Source organism: Lissotriton helveticus, chromosome 1_2, assembly GCF_964261635.1.
Source record: "Lissotriton helveticus chromosome 1_2, aLisHel1.1, whole genome shotgun sequence".
NCBI classification, from domain to species: Eukaryota; Metazoa; Chordata; class Amphibia; order Caudata; family Salamandridae; genus Lissotriton; species Lissotriton helveticus.
In genome coordinates, this window is record NC_136058.1 from 340516882 (window position 1) to 340537820 (window position 20939).

The 20939-nt window shown below is 35.5% G+C and overlaps 8 non-coding genes across 8 annotated transcripts; all 8 read left to right on the top strand.

The window, feature by feature from the left end:
* The first annotated feature begins 4431 nt into the window (after window positions 1-4431).
* On the top strand, window positions 4432-4503 carry TRNAD-GUC (transfer RNA aspartic acid (anticodon GUC)). Its single transcript has one exon. It is a non-coding gene; the product is annotated as a tRNA-Asp (tRNA).
* Window positions 4504-5136: 633 nt separating this feature from the next.
* On the top strand, window positions 5137-5208 carry TRNAD-GUC (transfer RNA aspartic acid (anticodon GUC)). The gene has a single exon. It is a non-coding gene; the product is annotated as a tRNA-Asp (tRNA).
* A 1414-nt stretch (window positions 5209-6622) lies between these two features.
* Window positions 6623-6694, top strand: TRNAD-GUC (transfer RNA aspartic acid (anticodon GUC)). Its single transcript has one exon. It is a non-coding gene; the product is annotated as a tRNA-Asp (tRNA).
* Window positions 6695-9494: 2800 nt separating this feature from the next.
* On the top strand, window positions 9495-9566 carry TRNAD-GUC (transfer RNA aspartic acid (anticodon GUC)). The gene has a single exon. It is a non-coding gene; the product is annotated as a tRNA-Asp (tRNA).
* Window positions 9567-10320: 754 nt separating this feature from the next.
* On the top strand, window positions 10321-10392 carry TRNAD-GUC (transfer RNA aspartic acid (anticodon GUC)). The gene has a single exon. It is a non-coding gene; the product is annotated as a tRNA-Asp (tRNA).
* Window positions 10393-12438: 2046 nt separating this feature from the next.
* TRNAD-GUC (transfer RNA aspartic acid (anticodon GUC)) lies at window positions 12439-12510 on the top strand. Its single transcript has one exon. It is a non-coding gene; the product is annotated as a tRNA-Asp (tRNA).
* A 634-nt stretch (window positions 12511-13144) lies between these two features.
* TRNAD-GUC (transfer RNA aspartic acid (anticodon GUC)) lies at window positions 13145-13216 on the top strand. Its single transcript has one exon. It is a non-coding gene; the product is annotated as a tRNA-Asp (tRNA).
* Window positions 13217-13880: 664 nt separating this feature from the next.
* On the top strand, window positions 13881-13952 carry TRNAD-GUC (transfer RNA aspartic acid (anticodon GUC)). Its single transcript has one exon. It is a non-coding gene; the product is annotated as a tRNA-Asp (tRNA).
* The last annotated feature ends 6987 nt before the right edge of the window (window positions 13953-20939 follow it).

Consider the following 20939-nt stretch of genomic DNA (forward strand, 5'->3'; position numbering starts at 1 on the left):
AAGCAGCAAATCTGCCTATTACAATACTGTGAATTGATCGAGGGTATGCCTTAACCCCAAGGAGGTGAGCACTGTTTAACTGATGCCAATAAGTCCTCGTTAGTATAGTGGTCAGTATCCCCGCCTGTCACGCAGGAGTCCGGGGATCAATTCCCCGACGGGGAGGCGATTCCTTTTATTCACACAATTAAATAAAATGATGCACTTTCTAACATTGTGAAATATATCTGTCATTATCCTTGCCTATTCCGATTGAGAAAAAAGGTTGAATTCACAGATGGACAAAATGCTTACTGATGTGTTAACTGAAATTCAGAATATGCTCTGAATATTTCAATATGCACAGGCGTACCATCAAAAACACTTTACATCTGCATTCTCTTGGAAAATGAGATGAAGCAGTGGTGAATCCTAGGCTGCTGTTCCACTCGATTGGCACAATTTACAAGTAGAATGACTGCTTTTGGTTAGTAGTGACCCCTGGTGGCTAATAGTTATAAGCTGCAAATGATAAAGTGAGCTGATTATATATATATATATAGATATATATAAATATATATATTGATAGTTAGAAAGATAGCCAGATAGACAGATCGATAGATAGATATTTATTTCAATGAAATAATTTCTTGATAAAACTGATTGTTTTTGGCTAGGAATTTCTGTATTGTAATATTTAGGAAAAAAAATTACTTGTCCTAACCAAAAGCAGCAAATCTGCCTATTACAATACTGTGAATTGATCGAGGGTATGCCTTAACCCCAAGGAGGTGAGCACTGTTTAACTGATGCCAATAAGTCCTCGTTAGTATAGTGGTCAGTATCCCCTCCTGTCACGCGGGAGACCGGGGTTCAATTCCCCGACGGGGAGGCGATTCATTTTATTCACACAATGAAATAAAATGATGTACTTTCTAACATTGTAAAATATATCTGTCATTATCCTTGCCTATTCTGATTGAGAAAAAAGGTTGAATTCACTGATGGCCAAAATGCTTACTGATGTGTTAACTGAAATTCAGAATATGCTCTGAATATTTCAATATGCACAGGCGTACCATCAAAAACACTTTACATCTGCATTCTCTTGGAAAATGAGATGAAGCAGTGGTGAATCCTAGGCTGCTGTTCCACTCGATTGGCACAATTTAGAAGTAGAATGACTGCTTTTGGTTAGTAGTGACCCCTGGTGGCTAATAGTTATAAGCTGCAAATGGTAATGTGAGCTGATTATATATATATATATATATATATATATATATATATATATATATATATACATATATATATATATATATATATATATAAATATATATATTGATAGTTAGAAAGATAGCCAGATAGACAGATCGATAGATAGATATTTATTTCAATGAAATAATTTCTTGATAAAACTGATTGTTTTTGGCTAGGAATTTCTGTATTGTAATATTTAGGAAAAAAGATTACTTGTCCTAACCAAAAGCAGCAAATCTGCCTATTACAATACTGTGAATTGATCGAGGGTATGCCTTAACCCCAAGGAGGTGAGCACTGTTTAACTGATGACTATAAGTCCTCGTTAGTATAGTGGTCAGTATCCCCGCCTGTCACGCAGGAGACCGGGGATCAATTCCCCGACGGGGAGGCGATTCCTTTTATTCACACAATTAAATAAAATGATGCACTTTCTAACATTGTAAAATATATCTGTCATTATCCTTGCCTTTTCCGATTGAGAAAAAAGGTTGAATTCACAGATGGACAAAATGCTTACTGATGTGTTAACTGAAATCCAGAATATGCTCTGAATATGCACAGGCGTACCATCAAAAACACTTTACATCTGCATTCTCTTGGAAAATGAGATGAAGCAGTGGTGAATCCTAGGCTGCTGTTCCACTCGATTGGCACAATTTACAAGTAGAATGACTGCTTTTGGTTAGTAGTGACCCCTGGTGGCTAATAGTTATAAGCTGCAAATGGTAAAGTGAGCTGATTATATATATATATATAGATATATATAAATATATATATTGATAGTTAGAAAGATAGCCAGATAGACAGATCGATAGATAGATATTTATTTCAATGAAATCATTTCTTGATAAAACTGATTGTTTTTGGCTAGGAATTTCTGTATTGTAATATTTAGGAAAAAAGATTACTTGTCCTAACCAAAAGCAGCAAATCTGCCTATTACAATACTGTGAATTGATCGAGGGTATGCCTTAACCCCAAGGAGGTGAGCACTGTTTAACTGATGCCAATAAGTCCTCGTTAGTATAGTGGTCAGTATCCCCGCCTGTCACGCAGGAGTCCGGGGATCAATTCCCCGACGGGGAGGCGATTCCTTTTATTCACACAATTAAATAAAATGATGCACTTTCTAACATTGTGAAATATATCTGTCATTATCCTTGCCTATTCCGATTGAGAAAAAAGGTTGAATTCACAGATGGACAAAATGCTTACTGATGTGTTAACTGAAATTCAGAATATGCTCTGAATATTTCAATATGCACAGGCGTACCATCAAAAACACTTTACATCTGCATTCTCTTGGAAAATGAGATGAAGCAGTGGTGAATCCTAGGCTGCTGTTCCACTCGATTGGCACAATTTACAAGTAGAATGACTGCTTTTGGTTAGTAGTGACCCCTGGTGGCTAATAGTTATAAGCTGCAAATGATAAAGTGAGCTGATTATATATATATATATATAGATATATATAAATATATATATTGATAGTTAGAAAGATAGCCAGATAGACAGATCGATAGATAGATATTTATTTCAATGAAATAATTTCTTGATAAAACTGATTGTTTTTGGCTAGGAATTTCTGTATTGTAATATTTAGGAAAAAAAATTACTTGTCCTAACCAAAAGCAGCAAATCTGCCTATTACAATACTGTGAATTGATCGAGGGTATGCCTTAACCCCAAGGAGGTGAGCACTGTTTAACTGATGCCAATAAGTCCTCGTTAGTATAGTGGTCAGTATCCCCTCCTGTCACGCGGGAGACCGGGGTTCAATTCCCCGACGGGGAGGCGATTCATTTTATTCACACAATGAAATAAAATGATGTACTTTCTAACATTGTAAAATATATCTGTCATTATCCTTGCCTATTCTGATTGAGAAAAAAGGTTGAATTCACTGATGGCCAAAATGCTTACTGATGTGTTAACTGAAATTCAGAATATGCTCTGAATATTTCAATATGCACAGGCGTACCATCAAAAACACTTTACATCTGCATTCTCTTGGAAAATGAGATGAAGCAGTGGTGAATCCTAGGCTGCTGTTCCACTCGATTGGCACAATTTAGAAGTAGAATGACTGCTTTTGGTTAGTAGTGACCCCTGGTGGCTAATAGTTATAAGCTGCAAATGGTAATGTGAGCTGATTATATATATATATATATATATATATATATATATATATATATATATATATATATACATATATATATATATATATATATATATAAATATATATATTGATAGTTAGAAAGATAGCCAGATAGACAGATCGATAGATAGATATTTATTTCAATGAAATAATTTCTTGATAAAACTGATTGTTTTTGGCTAGGAATTTCTGTATTGTAATATTTAGGAAAAAAGATTACTTGTCCTAACCAAAAGCAGCAAATCTGCCTATTACAATACTGTGAATTGATCGAGGGTATGCCTTAACCCCAAGGAGGTGAGCACTGTTTAACTGATGCCAATAAGTCCTCGTTAGTATAGTGGTCAGTATCCCCGCCTGTCACGCAGGAGACCGGGGATCAATTCCCCGACGGGGAGGCGATTCCTTTTATTCACACAATTAAATAAAATGATGCACTTTCTAACATTGTAAAATATATCTGTCATTATCCTTGCCTATTCCGATTGAGAAAAAAGGTTGAATTCACAGATGGACAAAATGCTTACTGATGTGTTAACTGAAATTCAGAATATGCTCTGAATATTTCAATATGCACAGGCGTACCATCAAAAACACTTTACATCTGCATTCTCTTGGAAAATGAGATGAAGCAGTGGTGAATCCTAGGCTGCTGTTCCACTCGATTGGCACAATTTACAAGTAGAATGACTGCTTTTGGTTAGTAGTGACCCCTGGTGGCTAATAGTTATAAGCTGCAAATGATAAAGTGAGCTGATTATATATAGATATATATAGATATATATAAATATATATATTGATAGTTAGAAAGATAGCCAGATAGACAGATCGATAGATAGATATTTATTTCAATGAAATAATTTCTTGATAAAACTGATTGTTTTTGGCTAGGAATTTCTGTATTGTAATATTTAGGAAAAAAGATGACTTGTCCTAACCAAAAGCAGCAAATCTGCCTATTACAATACTGTGAATTGATCGAGGGTATGCCTTAACCCCAAGGAGGTGAGCACTGTTTAACAGATGCCAATAAGTCCTCGTTAGTATAGTGGTCAGTATCCCCGCCTGTCACGCGAGAGACCGGGGTTCAATTCCCCGACGGGGAGTCGATTCATTTTATTCACACAATTAAATAAAATGATGTACTTTCTATCATTGTAAAATATATCTGTCATTATCCTTGCCTATTCCGATTGAGAAAAAAAGGTTGAATTCACTGATGGCCAAAATGCTTACTGACGTGTTAACTGAAATTCAGAATATGCTCTGAATATTTCAATATGCACAGGCGTACCATCAAAAACACTTTACATCTGCATTTTCTTGGAAAATGAGATGAAGCAGTGGTGAATCCTAGGCTGCTGTTCTACTCGATTGGCACAATTTACAAGTAGAATGACTGCTTTTGGTTACTAGTGACCCCTGGTGGCTAATAGTTATAAGCTGCAAATGGTAAAGTGAGCTGATTATATATATATATATATATATATAAATATATATATTGATAGTTAGAAAGATAGCCAGATAGACAGATCGATAGATAGATATTTATTTCAATGAAATAATTTCTTGATAAAACTGATTGTTTTTGGCTAGGAATTTCTGTATTGTAATATTTAGGAAAAAAGATTACTTGTCCTAACCAAAAGCAGCAAATCTGCCTATTACAATACTGTGAATTGATCGAGGGTATGCCTTAACCCCAAGGAGGTGAGCACTGTTTAACTGATGCCAATAAGTCCTCGTTAGTATAGTGGTCAGTATCCCCGCCTGTCACGCGGGAGACCGGGGTTCAATTCCCCGACGGGGAGGCGATTCATTTTATTCACACAATGAAATAAAATGATGTACTTTCTAACATTGTAAAATATATCTGTCATTATCCTTGCCTATTCTGATTGAGAAAAAAGGTTGAATTCACTGATGGCCAAAATGCTTACTGATGTGTTAACTGAAATTCAGAATATGCTCTGAATATTTCAATATGCACAGGCGTACCATCAAAAACACTTTACATCTGCATTCTCTTGGAAAATGAGATGAAGCAGTGGTGAATCCTAGGCTGCTGTTCCACTCGATTGGCACAATTTAGAAGTAGAATGACTGCTTTTGGTTAGTAGTGACCCCTGGTGGCTAATAGTTATAAGCTGCAAATGGTAATGTGAGCTGATTATATATATATATATATATATATATATATATACATATATATATATATATATATATATATATATATATAAATATATATATTGATAGTTAGAAAGATAGCCAGATAGACAGATCGATAGATAGATATTTATTTCAATGAAATAATTTCTTGATAAAACTGATTGTTTTTGGCTAGGAATTTCTGTATTGTAATATTTAGGAAAAAAGATTACTTGTCCTAACCAAAAGCAGCAAATCTGCCTCTTACAATACTGTGAATTGATCGAGGGTATGCCTTAACCCCAAGGAGGTGAGCACTGTTTAACTGATGCCAATAAGTCCTCGTTAGTATAGTGGTCAGTATCCCCGCCTGTCACGCAGGAGACCGGGGATCAATTCCCCGACGGGGAGGCAATTCCTTTTATTCACACAATTAAATAAAATGATGCACTTTCTAACATTGTAAAATATATCTGTCATTATCCTTGCCTATTCCGATTGAGAAAAAAGGTTGAATTCACAGATGGACAAAATGCTTACTGATGTGTTAACTGAAATTCAGAATATGCTCTGAATATTTCAATATGCACAGGCGTACCATCAAAAACACTTTACATCTGCATTCTCTTGGAAAATGAGATGAAGCAGTGGTGAATCCTAGGCTGCTGTTCCACTCGATTGGCACAATTTACAAGTAGAATGACTGCTTTTGGTTAGTAGTGACCCCTGGTGGCTAATAGTTATAAGCTGCAAATGGTAAAGTGAGCTGATTATATATATATATATAGATATATATAAATATATATATATATATATATAAATATATATAAATATATATATTGATAGTTAGAAAGATAGCCAGATAGACAGATCGATAGATAGATATTTATTTCAATGAAATAATTTCTTGATAAAACTGATTGTTTTTGGCTAGGAATTTCTGTATTGTAATATTTAGGAAAAAAGATTACTTGTCCTAACCAAAAGCAGCAAATCTGCCTATTACAATACTGTGAATTGATCGAGGGTATGCCTTAACCCCAAGGAGGTGAGCACTGTTTAACTGATGCCAATAAGTCCTCGTTAGTATAGTGGTCAGTATCCCCGCCTGTCACGCGGGAGACCGGGGTTCAATTCCCCGACGGGGAGGCGATTCATTTTATTCACACAATGAAATAAAATGATGTACTTTCTAACATTGTAAAATATATCTGTCATTATCCTTGCCTATTCTGATTGAGAAAAAAGGTTGAATTCACTGATGGCCAAAATGCTTACTGATGTGTTAACTGAAATTCAGAATATGCTCTGAATATTTCAATATGCACAGGCGTACCATCAAAAACACTTTACATCTGCATTCTCTTGGAAAATGAGATGAAGCAGTGGTGAATTCTAGGCTGCTGTTCCACTCGATTGGCACAATTTACAAGTAGAATGACTGCTTTTGGTTAGTAGTGACCCCTGGTGGCTAATAGTTATAAGCTGCAAATGGTAATGTGAGCTGATTATATATATATATATATATATATATATATATATATATATATATATATATATAAATATATATATTGATAGTTAGAAAGATAGCCAGATAGACAGATCGATAGATAGATATTTATTTCAATGAAATAATTTCTTGATAAAACTGATTGTTTTTGGCTAGGAATTTCTGTATTGTAATATTTAGGAAAAAAGATTACTTGTCCTAACCAAAAGCAGCAAATCTGCCTATTACAATACTGTGAATTGATCGAGGGTATGCCTTAACCCCAAGGAGGTGAGCACTGTTTAACTGATGCCAATAAGTCCTCGTTAGTATAGTGGTCAGTATCCCCACCTGTCACGCAGGAGACCGGGGTTCAATTCCCCGATGGGGAGGCGATTCATTTTATTCACACAATTAAATAAAATGATGCACTTTCTAACATTGTAAAATATATCTGTCATTATCCTTGCCTATTCCGATTGAGAAAAAAGGTTGAATTCACAGATGGACAAAATGCTTACTGATGTGTTAACTGAAATTCAGAATATGCTCTGAATATTTCAATATGCACAGGCGTACCATCAAAAACACTTTACATCTGCATTCTCTTGGAAAATGAGATGAAGCAGTGGTGAATCCTAGGCTGCTGTTCCACTCGATTGGCACAATTTACAAGTAGAATGACTGCTTTTGGTTAGTAGTGACCCCTGGTGGCTAATAGTTATAAGCTGCAAATGGTAAAGTGAGCTGATTATATATATATATATAGATATATATAAATATATATATTGATAGTTAGAAAGATAGCCAGATAGACAGATCGATAGATAGATATTTATTTCAATGAAATCATTTCTTGATAAAACTGATTGTTTTTGGCTAGGAATTTCTGTATTGTAATATTTAGGAAAAAAGATTACTTGTCCTAACCAAAAGCAGCAAATCTGCCTCTTACAATACTGTGAATTGATCGAGGGTATGCCTTAACCCCAAGGAGGTGAGCACTGTTTAACTGATGCCAATAAGTCCTCGTTAGTATAGTGGTCAGTATCCCCGCCTGTCACGCAGGAGACCGGGGATCAATTCCCCGACGGGGAGGCAATTCCTTTTATTCACACAATTAAATAAAATGATGCACTTTCTAACATTGTAAAATATATCTGTCATTATCCTTGCCTATTCCGATTGAGAAAAAAGGTTGAATTCACAGATGGACAAAATGCTTACTGATGTGTTAACTGAAATTCAGAATATGCTCTGAATATTTCAATATGCACAGGCGTACCATCAAAAACACTTTACATCTGCATTCTCTTGGAAAATGAGATGAAGCAGTGGTGAATCCTAGGCTGCTGTTCCACTCGATTGGCACAATTTACAAGTAGAATGACTGCTTTTGGTTAGTAGTGACCCCTGGTGGCTAATAGTTATAAGCTGCAAATGGTAAAGTGAGCTGATTATATATATATATATATAGATATATATAAATATATATATTGATAGTTAGAAAGATAGCCAGATAGACAGATCGATAGATAGATATTTATTTCAATGAAATCATTTCTTGATAAAACTGATTGTTTTTGGCTAGGAATTTCTGTATTGTAATATTTAGGAAAAAAGATTACTTGTCCTAACCAAAAGCAGCAAATCTGCCTATTACAATACTGTGAATTGATCGAGGGTATGCCTTAACCCCAAGGAGGTGAGCACTGTTTAACTGATGCCGATAAGTCCTCGTTAGTATAGTGGTCAGTATCCCCGCCTGTCACGCAGGAGACCGGGGATCAATTCCCCGACGGGGAGGCGATTCCTTTTATTCACACAATTAAATAAAATGATGCACTTTCTAACATTGTAAAATATATCTGTCATTATCCTTGCCTATTCCGATTGAGAAAAAAGGTTGAATTCACAGATGGACAAAATGCTTACTGATGTGTTAACTGAAATTCAGAATATGCTCTGAATATTTCAATATGCACAGGCGTACCATCAAAAACACTTTACATCTGCATTCTCTTGGAAAATGAGATGAAGCAGTGGTGAATCCTAGGCTGCTGTTCCACTCGATTGGCACAATTTACAAGTAGAATGACTGCTTTTGGTTAGTAGTGATCCCTGGTGGCTAATAGTTATAAGCTGCAAATGATAAAGTGAGCTGATTATATATATATATATATATATATATATATATATATATATATATATAAATATATATATTGATAGTTAGAAAGATAGCCAGATAGACAGATCGATAGATAGATATTTATTTCAATGAAATAATTTCTTGATCAAACTGATTGTTTTTGGCTAGGAATTTCTGTATTGTAATATTTAGGAAAAAAGATTACTTGTCCTAACCAAAAGCAGCAAATCTGCCTATTACAATACTGTGAATTGATCGAGGGTATGCCTTAACCCCAAGGAGGTGAGCACTGTTTAACTGATGCCAATAAGTCCTCGTTAGTATAGTGGTCAGTATCCCCGCCTGTCACGCGGGAGACCGGGGTTCAATTCCCCGACGGGGAGGCGATTCATTTTATTCACACAATGAAATAAAATGATGTACTTTCTAACATTGTAAAATATATCTGTCATTATCCTTGCCTATTCTGATTGAGAAAAAAGGTTGAATTCACTGATGGCCAAAATGCTTACTGATGTGTTAACTGAAATTCAGAATATGCTCTGAATATTTCAATATGCACAGGCGTACCATCAAAAACACTTTACATCTGCATTCTCTTGGAAAATGAGATGAAGCAGTGGTGAATCCTAGGCTGCTGTTCCACTCGATTGGCACAATTTACAAGTAGAATGACTGCTTTTGGTTAGTAGTGACCCCTGGTGGCTAATAGTTATAAGCTGCAAATGGTAATGTGAGCTGATTATATATATATATATATATATATATATATATATATATATATATATATATATATACATAGACATAGATATATATATATATATATATATATATATATATATATATATATATATATATATATATATATATATATATATATATATATATAAATATATATATTGATAGTTAGAAAGATAGCCAGATAGACAGATCGATAGATAGATATTTATTTCAATGAAATAATTTCTTGATAAAACTGATTGTTTTTGGCTAGGAATTTCTGTATTGTAATATTTAGGAAAAAAGATTACTTGTCCTAACCAAAAGCAGCAAATCTGCCTATTACAATACTGTGAATTGATCGAGGGTATGCCTTAACCCCAAGGAGGTGAGCACTGTTTAACTGATGCCAATAAGTCCTCGTTAGTATAGTGGTCAGTATCCCCACCTGTCACGCGGGAGACCGGGGTTCAATTCCCCGACGGGGAGGCGATTCATTTTATTCACACAATTAAATAAAATGATGCACTTTCTAACATTGTAAAATATATCTGTCATTATCCTTGCCTATTCCGATTGAGAAAAAAGGTTGAATTCACAGATGGACAAAATGCTTACTGATGTGTTAACTGAAATTCAGAATATGCTCTGAATATTTCAATATGCACAGGCGTACCATCAAAAACACTTTACATCTGCATTCTCTTGGAAAATGAGATGAAGCAGTGGTGAATCCTAGGCTGCTGTTCCACTCGATTGGCACAATTTACAAGTAGAATGACTGCTTTTGGTTAGTAGTGACCCCTGGTGGCTAATAGTTATAAGCTGCAAATGGTAAAGTGAGCTGATTATATATATATATATAGATATATATAAATATATATATTGATAGTTAGAAAGATAGCCAGATAGACAGATCGATAGATAGATATTTATTTCAATGAAATCATTTCTTGATAAAACTGATTGTTTTTGGCTAGGAATTTCTGTATTGTAATATTTAGGAAAAAAGATTACTTGTCCTAACCAAAAGCAGCAAATCTGCCTCTTACAATACTGTGAATTGATCGAGGGTATGCCTTAACCCCAAGGAGGTGAGCACTGTTTAACTGATGCCAATAAGTCCTCGTTAGTATAGTGGTCAGTATCCCCGCCTGTCACGCAGGAGACCGGGGATCAATTCCCCGACGGGGAGGCAATTCCTTTTATTCACACAATTAAATAAAATGATGCACTTTCTAACATTGTAAAATATATCTGTCATTATCCTTGCCTATTCCGATTGAGAAAAAAGGTTGAATTCACAGATGGACAAAATGCTTACTGATGTGTTAACTGAAATTCAGAATATGCTCTGAATATTTCAATATGCACAGGCGTACCATCAAAAACACTTTACATCTGCATTCTCTTGGAAAATGAGATGAAGCAGTGGTGAATCCTAGGCTGCTGTTCCACTCGATTGGCACAATTTACAAGTAGAATGACTGCTTTTGGTTAGCAGTGACCCCTGGTGGCTAATAGTTATAAGCTGCAAATGGTAAAGTGAGCTGATTATATATATATATATATAGATATATATAAATATATATATTGATAGTTAGAAAGATAGCCAGATAGACAGATCGATAGATAGATATTTATTTCAATGAAATAATTTCTTGATAAAACTGATTGTTTTTGGCTAGGAATTTCTGTATTGTAATATTTAGGAAAAAAGATTACTTGTCCTAACCAAAAGCAGCAAATCTGCCTATTACAATACTGTGAATTGATCGAGGGTATGCCTTAACCCCAAGGAGGTGAGCACTGTTTAACTGATGCCGATAAGTCCTCGTTAGTATAGTGGTCAGTATCCCCGCCTGTGACGCAGGAGACCGGGGATCAATTCCCCGACGGGGAGGCGGTTCCTTTTATTCACACAATTAAATAAAATGATGCACTTTCTAACATTGTAAAATATATCTGTCATTATCCTTGCCTATTCCGATTGAGAAAAAAGGTTGAATTCACAGATGGACAAAATGCTTACTGATGTGTTAACTGAAATTCAGAATATGCTCTGAATATTTCAATATGCACAGGCGTACCATCAAAAACACTTTACATCTGCATTCTCTTGGAAAATGAGATGAAGCAGTGGTGAATCCTAGGCTGCTGTTCCACTCGATTGGCACAATTTACAAGTAGAATGACTGCTTTTGGTTAGTAGTGATCCCTGGTGGCTAATAGTTATAAGCTGCAAATGATAAAGTGAGCTGATTATATATATATATATATATATATAAATATATATATTGATAGTTAGAAAGATAGCCAGATAGACAGATCGATAGATAGATATTTATTTCAATGAAATAATTTCTTGATAAAACTGATTGTTTTTGGCTAGGAATTTCTGTATTGTAATATTTAGGAAAAAAGATTACTTGTCCTAACCAAAAGCAGCAAATCTGCCTATTACAATACTGTGAATTGATCGAGGGTATGCCTTAACCCCAAGGAGGTGAGCACTGTTTAACTGATGCCAATAAGTCCTCGTTAGTATAGTGGTCAGTATCCCCGCCTGTCACGCGGGAGACCGGGGTTCAATTCCCCGACGGGGAGGCGATTCATTTTATTCACACAATGAAATAAAATGATGTACTTTCTAACATTGTAAAATATATCTGTCATTATCCTTGCCTATTCTGATTGAGAAAAAAGGTTGAATTCACTGATGGCCAAAATGCTTACTGATGTGTTAACTGAAATTCAGAATATGCTCTGAATATTTCAATATGCACAGGCGTACCATCAAAAACACTTTACATCTGCATTCTCTTGGAAAATGAGATGAAGCAGTGGTGAATCCTAGGCTGCTGTTCCACTCGATTGGCACAATTTACAAGTAGAATGACTGCTTTTGGTTAGTAGTGATCCCTGGTGGCTAATAGTTATAAGCTGCAAATGATAAAGTGAGCTGATTATATATATATATATATATATATATAAATATATATATTGATAGTTAGAAAGATAGCCAGATAGACAGATCGATAGATAGATATTTATTTCAATGAAATAATTTCTTGATAAAACTGATTGTTTTTGGCTAGGAATTTCTGTATTGTAATATTTAGGAAAAAAGATTACTTGTCCTAACCAAAAGCAGCAAATCTGCCTATTACAATACTGTGAATTGATCGAGGGTATGCCTTAACCCCAAGGAGGTGAGCACTGTTTAACTGATGCCAATAAGTCCTCGTTAGTATAGTGGTCAGTATCCCCGCCTGTCACGCGGGAGACCGGGGTTCAATTCCCCGACGGGGAGGCGATTCATTTTATTCACACAATGAAATAAAATGATGTACTTTCTAACATTGTAAAATATATCTGTCATTATCCTTGCCTATTCTGATTGAGAAAAAAGGTTGAATTCACTGATGGCCAAAATGCTTACTGATGTGTTAACTGAAATTCAGAATATGCTCTGAATATTTCAATATGCACAGGCGTACCATCAAAAACACTTTACATCTGCATTCTCTTGGAAAATGAGATGAAGCAGTGGTGAATCCTAGGCTGCTGTTCCACTCGATTGGCACAATTTACAAGTAGAATGACTGCTTTTGGTTAGTAGTGACCCCTGGTGGCTAATAGTTATAAGCTGCAAATGGTAATGTGAGCTGATTATATATATATATATATATATATATATATATATATATATATATATATATATATATAAATATATATATTGATAGTTAGAAAGATAGCCAGATAGACAGATCGATAGATAGATATTTATTTCAATGAAATAATTTCTTGATAAAACTGATTGTTTTTGGCTAGGAATTTCTGTATTGTAATATTTAGGAAAAAAGATTACTTGTCCTAACCAAAAGCAGCAAATCTGCCTATTACAATACTGTGAATTGATCGAGGATATGCCTTAACCCCAAGGAGGTGAGCACTGTTTAACTGATGCCGATAAGTCCTCGTTAGTATAGTGGTCAGTATCCCCACCTGTCACGCGGGAGACCGGGGTTCAATTCCCCGACGGGGAGGCGATTCATTTTATTCACACAATTAAATAAAATGATGCACTTTCTAACATTGTAAAATATATCTGTCATTATCCTTGCCTATTCCGATTGAGAAAAAAGGTTGAATTCACAGATGGACAAAATGCTTACTGATGTGTTAACTGAAATTCAGAATATGCTCTGAATATTTCAATATGCACAGGCGTACCATCAAAAACACTTTACATCTGCATTCTCTTGGAAAATGAGATGAAGCAGTGGTGAATCCTAGGCTGCTGTTCCACTCGATTGGCACAATTTACAAGTAGAATGACTGCTTTTGGTTAGTAGTGACCCCTGGTGGCTAATAGTTATAAGCTGCAAATGGTAAAGTGAGCTGATTATATATATATATATAGATATATATAAATATATATATTGATAGTTAGAAAGATAGCCAGATAGACAGATCGATAGATAGATATTTATTTCAATGAAATAATTTCTTGATAAAACTGATTGTTTTTGGCTAGGAATTTCTGTATTGTAATATTTAGGAAAAAAGATTACTTGTCCTAACCAAAAGCAGCAAATCTGCCTCTTACAATACTGTGAATTGATCGAGGGTATGCCTTAACCCCAAGGAGGTGAGCACTGTTTAACTGATGCCAATAAGTCCTCGTTAGTATAGTGGTCAGTATCCCCGCCTGTCACGCAGGAGACCGGGGATCCATTCCCCGACGGGGAGGCAATTCCTTTTATTCACACAATTAAATAAAATGATGCACTTTCTAACATTGTAAAATATATCTGTCATTATCCTTGCCTATTCCGATTGAGAAAAAAGGTTGAATTCACAGATGGACAAAATGCTTACTGATGTGTTAACTGAAATTCAGAATATGCTCTGAATATTTCAATATGCACAGGCGTACCATCAAAAACACTTTACATCTGCATTCTCTTGGAAAATGAGATGAAGCAGTGGTGAATCCTAGGCTGCTGTTCCACTCGATTGGCACAATTTACAAGTAGAATGACTGCTTTTGGTTAGTAGTGACCCCTGGTGGCTAATAGTTATAAGCTGCAAATGGTAAAGTGAGCTGATTATATATATATATATAGATATATATAAATATATATATTGATAGTTAGAAAGATAGCCAGATAGACAGATCGATAGATAGATATTTATTTCAATGAAATCATTTCTTGATAAAACTGATTGTTTTTGGCTAGGAATTTCTGTATTGTAATATTTAGGAAAAAAGATTACTTGTCCTAACCAAAAGCAGCAAATCTGCCTATTACAATACTGTGAATTGATCGAGGGTATGCCTTAACCCCAAGGAGGTGAGCACTGTTTAACTGATGCCGATAAGTCCTCGTTAGTATAGTGGTCAGTATCCCCGCCTGTCACGCAGGAGACCGGGGATCAATTCCCCGACGGGGAGGCGATTCCTTTTATTCACACAATTAAATAAAATGATGCACTTTCTAACATTGTAAAATATATCTGTCATTATCCTTGCCTATTCCGATTGAGAAAAAAGGTTGAATTCACAGATGGACAACATGCTTACTGATGTGTTAACTGAAATTCAGAATATGCTCTGAATATTTCAATATGCACAGGCGTACCATCAAAAACACTTTACATCTGCATTCTCTTGGAAAATGAGATGAAGCAGTGGTGAATCCTAGGCTGCTGTTCCACTCGATTGGCACAATTTACAAGTAGAATGACTGCTTTTGGTTAGTAGTGATCCCTGGTGGCTAATAGTTATAAGCTGCAAATGATAAAGTGAGCTGATTATATATATATATATATATATATATATATTCACTGAAAAAACCATAGGTTATAGACCATATATAGTTAGGAATTAGCATTTAAAAAACCTTATTTTACTCACACAAAACCATTGAAATTCCATATATAGTTAGTTGCACTAACTATATATCGCGCACCCGTAATCCACTGCTGATGATGTCACATATTACATCATTCATGACATGGTCAGTGACATCACTGATGACATCACTGATGACATCTCAAATGACATCACTGATGATATCTCATTTGACATCAATGGTCACATCAATGATGATATCATTAATGTGACAATACAATGCATCTCCTCACACTTTAATATAACCTCTGTTACACCCAGTGTTAAATACAGAGTATAATTTTTGAAACCATTGACACACCAATACTAGTTACTACATACCCACTCACTGATTCCTACGTCTACACACACCTTCACTCATTCACCCATACAATCATTCATACATACAATCACTCATCTTTACAACACTATCATATGCACTCATACACCTATACAGACACTCACACTCTGCCACTCATCCATGGAGTTACTCACACACCTAGTCAGTCCTGTAAAGAATCAATCACAGTTCCATTTTCTAATCTACACAGTTAAACATAGAGTACCTTACATTTTAAAACATATACTAACACATACTTACTCTCTTATAGAATCACTGATACAAGTACACATTGATCTGCACAGAGTCACACACCTCCCAGCCAGTCATACACACACTCAGTCTCCCATACAAATACTTGTGCAACCAATCAATAACCCATATAGCTACTTATATAGCTACTGATCAACACATGCAGCAGCTTGCACAACAACAGACATGCTGATGCACACTTTCAGACAGTTTAGTCACTAACCCGTGCATTTAGTAAGACGCATTTAATCACTCACTCATACAGTCAATCACGCACCTACTAAAACCTTCATTGAGACACTTATACATCCACTCATTCTTCAATATGTAAAACATATTTAAACTTTACAGAAACACATAATCACTGGATGTTGTCATCAGTGATGTCATTTGAGATGTCATCAGTGATGTCATCAGTGATGTCACTGACCATGTCATGAATGATGTAATATGTGACATCATCAGCAGTGGATTACGGGTGCGCGATATATAGTTAGTGCAACTAACTATATATGGAATTTCAATGGTTTTGTGTGAGTAAAATAAGGTTTTTTAAATGCTAATTCCTAACTATATATGGTCTATAACCTATGGTTTTTTCAGTGAATTTTCAAGGTTTTGTAAATGCTAATTCCTAACTATATATGGTCTATAACCTATGGTTTTTTCTGTGAATTTCATTGGTTTTTTAACAGCTAATATCTGTAGCTGTAAAATGTATTCTTCTTTAAATCCAAAAATATATTTTATATGTTTATGAATAATTTTTTTTTTTAAATATTTTTTTTTCTTCGTTCCCGCTTCGCGAATCGGGAAGCTTCCCGTTAGCTGACCTTGATGCCGCGAAATAGACCGCGAGCCGGTAAACGTTTCTTTACCGCAACTGCCGCGTTAGAAAACAACATCGTGACGCCTCCCGTCCGCATGACGTTTCGCGTTGTCGCGTGATACGTCATATGACGTGCTACGTTAGCGAACTCGTACGCTTACCGAGTCGCAAAGCACAGGTTTCTGGAAGCAAACCGGGAGGCCCTGCAAAGCGCGTAACGTAAACACAGCAGGTCATGTGACTTGGTAATAACACTTTTCATTGGTTCATTTCACTTTCGGTTTCCTAATGATGTAAGACTAGGTCATATGATCTAAAATGAACACTTTTCATTGGTTGAGAACTATTTTTTTTCCCAAATGGTGAAAATCCCTCCTTCTTTCCTCACTCTGACTTTCATCATTGTGAGAGAAAGACCCTTTGTTACCAGTGAGCAATGGCTTCTTTACTAGCTTCAGCTGGTGCTTCCCCACCACCTCCACCACATCCAAGGAAGAGTGGACCACCTGCTAAAGTTATAATTCAGCAAGAAGAGGAAGAAGAGGAACAGGACGACCTAGATAATCTCCCTATTATGGCCAGAAGATCTGTTGTACCGGAAGTAACGGGACCAGAGGGCAGGGAGATGGTGCCAAATATACAAACGAGATTTCGTGAAGTAAAACAAGTCTGCGTACATTGCAGTGGAATCATTTGCTACGCAGAAAGTAGCATCACTCTGATCAACAGAGCTATTAACAATCATGCTCATGTTTGTCCGAAACTCCCCAAACAATAAATTCTTTTTTTTGTTTTCTTCCTCCTGTTGAGCCCTTTACAATGAATCGTTTTCGTTGCCCCCTCCGAAAAAAAAACAAAAAAAATATAAAACTGTTCAGAAAAATTCAAAAAAAGTAAAAAAAATGTTCAGAAAAATAATAAAAAAAATATAAAACAACAAAAACAATTTAAAAAAAAGTTCTTTTCAGAACTACCTCCCCGTTATAAAAAAATTGGTACAATATTTGCAACTGTGCCAACCTCTATTTCTCTTAGTTCGCTTCCCAGTTCGCTCCCCGGTACGCGAACCGGAAGCGAACCAAAAAATTTTTTTTATAAAAAAGAACAGTAAGTATAAGGGAAGGAAACAGACAGTTATGTTAAAAGAAAGACAGCTATAGGGGAGTAAACTAGAGATACTATTACCCGTAATCCACTGCTGATGATGTCACATATTACATCATTCATGACATGCTCAGTGACATCATCAGCAGAGGATTGCGGGTAACAGTATCCCTAGTTTATTCCCTATAGCTGTGTTTCTTTTAACATAACTGTCTGTTTCCTTCCCTTATACTTACTGTTCTTTTAAAAAAAAATTTTTTAGATCTGTCAGAAACAGTGAAAGTAATGAAATATAAAAGACTACGTAGAATATGAGCACTGTATGCAACAACTTTGACACTGACAGAAGCCTCACCTTCTCCATGCCTCCTACACAGTTCTACATGTACATCATAAATGCAAACAGAACAGAATTAATTATACATGTTAAATGGTTTATTTTTGCTGTTCTCAGAATGTATCAAATTTCACTAAAACAGTGACTTGAAGGTATTCATCATATAACAGCGGGGAAAAAAAAACACAATCAAAATGATTGTGTTTAAAAAACCCATACATTACAAATCAGAATTCAGAACTCCTTAAAGTTAACTTACTTTCCATGACGGCCAAGGATGTCCTATGAACAGCTTACACTCTGTTGTGCTGTTATTACTTTCAACCCGCCACTTTCTGAAAGAAAACTTCCATCGTTTTCAAAAACATGTTACATACAATAAATGACTTCTCGCTCTCTACCACACGATTCCACAAGGCCAAATCGTGTCAGAGCCATGTATAACTTGGATTTCTTGTAAGCCAATCCCGTCTTTTCGCATTTCCGCAACTTTCAGAATTAAAATGTTGAAGATCATTTACACAATCCTGGACTAGTAATATCTTCCCCTTCTTGCTCAATCATGTTCTACATTTCCTATCACACTGATACTGCTTACTATGAAGCAGACTTACACTACCTTTATGACTAGTACAATTATTTAATTCTCTACATCACTTTTAATCACAAAGCAATGTAAAACAGTAGACAGCATTGCAGACTTACATTCCCTCTACTCCATGTTTTGATTCGCTGCTTCAATTAGCTTATAAAAAGAAATAGTTTTTCTGAACTCATTCAAAGTGCAGTTATTTTTCCATGACGTCCAGTCTTATGGTTAGAAGTTATGTCTCTGTACTACACTTATCCTCAAGGCCAAATAGTGTAGGAGCCATAAGAACTTCTTGAAATTCCTCAGAGCACATCCCGAGATTCTTTCCCTAAAATTTTGGTTTTAAAAACACCAGGTAAGAGTTTTTAAGGTCATATGGCAATTTTTTTTTGAAAATTAAAACAGAATCATTGCAGAATGACCAGCCATTTCTACACTTTAAATAAGCTGTATAATGTCCTGATGTTATTGAAGGACCATCATGATATATAATTGCTACAGTTACAAAAGTCCTTCCTGATATTGACAACTGTGAAGCCACAAAATTTTTAATTAAAGTTGTCAATTTTGTTCCATCAGGCCTACATCGTTGGAACATTAAAATGACATACTGGCCATATGTTCGTATAAATAAAGTGGACATCATTTCAGATTTACATTGGCTACACTCCATGTTGTGATCAGCTGCTTTTACTAGCTTATTAAAAGAGACTGATTTACTGTGTGGCAAAGTTAAATATATAAATCTTTCTGAGTCTACACTAGTAGTAGCTGATACCCTACAGTTCTCGCAGTCATGCTGCCATTGATAAGAAAGCCCAAACAGGTGATCTACATCTACACCTTCATCATGCAATACATCAAGCATATACATTAAAAACTCCTGACAATCTTGCTGACTATTTTGAGAGAATTGTGTTTGGCCTGAACATCTGTCTAACAGATTTCGAATTTCAGACACACTTTCTATGTTTGTTCTATCAGTGCTACATTTCTCTAACACAGAATTTAACAAACTGCAAAATCTTTGATCCGAATTGACCACAATCTGTTCTTTTAAAGTTTCTAGAGAAAAGACAACATTAACCACTACATTAGCATAGCAGTTGACACCAGAACTGTTTTCAAATTGAAAACCAACAACATCTTCAACAGAATCCTTTTTGTTTCTGCTTATAATTTCAGGTTCATCAACTTTTCGTCTTTTTGCTACAACCTCCCCAGTATTGGTCACATTTCTTCGTTTCCGGCCTACCACACGTTTCTCAAACAAAGGATACTGAGGCAAATGTGGCGCATACTCTCTTCTCAACCTATTGTATTCCTTAACACAATCTAGATCCGCACAAATGTTTGTGACATCACACTCAATCAAGTACAATCCCGATAAAGTCCTAACTCGTGACAATGCCACATATGCCATACCCTCCTTGAACACAGAACTGCCAATATTCACCAATGCACAGTCTACACTTAAACCTTGCGATTTATGGATTGTCACCGCATATGCCAAGCAAACAGGAAACTGCTTACGACGAACATATAAGTCTTTTACAAGCAAAAATCTAGCAGAACAACGAGCAATTAGCTGTACTTCCTCAATGCCATCAAATTTAATTTTTAAAAATTCAATTCCATCTCTATTTCTGTATTTCACAAAATCAACAACATTACCCATTGATC